Below are 1173 nucleotides of genomic sequence, written 5' to 3' on the forward strand. Positions count from 1 at the left end.
CCTTAGTAGAGACTGAACGCTTAACCATGGGACACGAAGTCACCATGAAGCCTGAGCTGCCCATCATGAACTGGGCATTGTCTGACCCACAGAACCATAAAGTTGGACGTGCACAGCAGCACTCCATCATTAAATGGAAGTGGTATATTCGATATTGGGCCCAAGCAGGACCCGAAGGCACAAGTAAGTTGCATGAGGAAGTGTCCCAAATGCCCATGGTCTCCACTCCTGTCACATTACCTTCCATCTCCCAGCCTGCACCTATGGCCTCATGGGGAGTTCCTTATGATCAGTTGACAAGGAAGAGAAAACTCGTTCCTGGTTTACAGATGGTTCTGTGTGATACACAGGCGCCACTCAAAAGTGGACTGCAGCAGCACTACAGCCTCTTTCTGGGACCTCCCAGATAGACCTCTCCAAATGGGCTAAAGAAGTGAAGATATTTGTGTCTTGTGTGAATGCTCACCAAAGGGTGACGTCAGCAGAGGATGATTTTAACACTCAAGTGCTAGGATGACATGTTCTGTGGAAACCACTCAACCTCTTTCCCCAACTACTCCCGCCATTGCTCAATGGGCTCATGAACAAAGTGGCCATGGTGGCAGGGATGGAGGTTATGCATGGGCCCAGCAGCATGGACTTCCACTCACTAAGGCTGACAGTGCCTAATCTGCCAGCAGCAGAGACCAACACTGAGTCCCCGATATGGCACCATCCCTCGAGGTGATCAGTCAGCAACCTGGTGGCAAGTTGATTACATTGGACCACTTCCATCATGGAAAGGGAAGTGTTTTGTCCTTACTGGAATAGACGCTTACTCTGGATATGGATTTGCCTTCACTGCACACAATGCTTCTGCCAAAACTACCATCCGTGGACTTACAGAATGCCTTATCCACCATCATGGTATCCCACACAGCATTGCCTCAGATCAAGGGACTCACTTCACAGCAAATGAAGTGCGGCAGTGGGCCCATGCTCATGGAATTCACTGGTCTTACCATGTTCCCCAGCATCCTGAAGCAGCTGGCTTGATAGAACAATGGAATGGCCTTCTAAAGACACAATTACAGTGCCAGCTAGGTGGCAATAGCTTGCAGGGTCGGGGCAATGTTCTCCAGGAGGCTGTATATGCTTTAAACCAGCATCCAATATATGGTGCTGTTTCTCCCA

Source organism: Trichechus manatus, unplaced genomic scaffold (genome assembly GCF_000243295.1).
Source record: "Trichechus manatus latirostris isolate Lorelei unplaced genomic scaffold, TriManLat1.0 scaffold00017, whole genome shotgun sequence".
Taxonomy (NCBI): domain Eukaryota; kingdom Metazoa; phylum Chordata; class Mammalia; order Sirenia; family Trichechidae; genus Trichechus; species Trichechus manatus.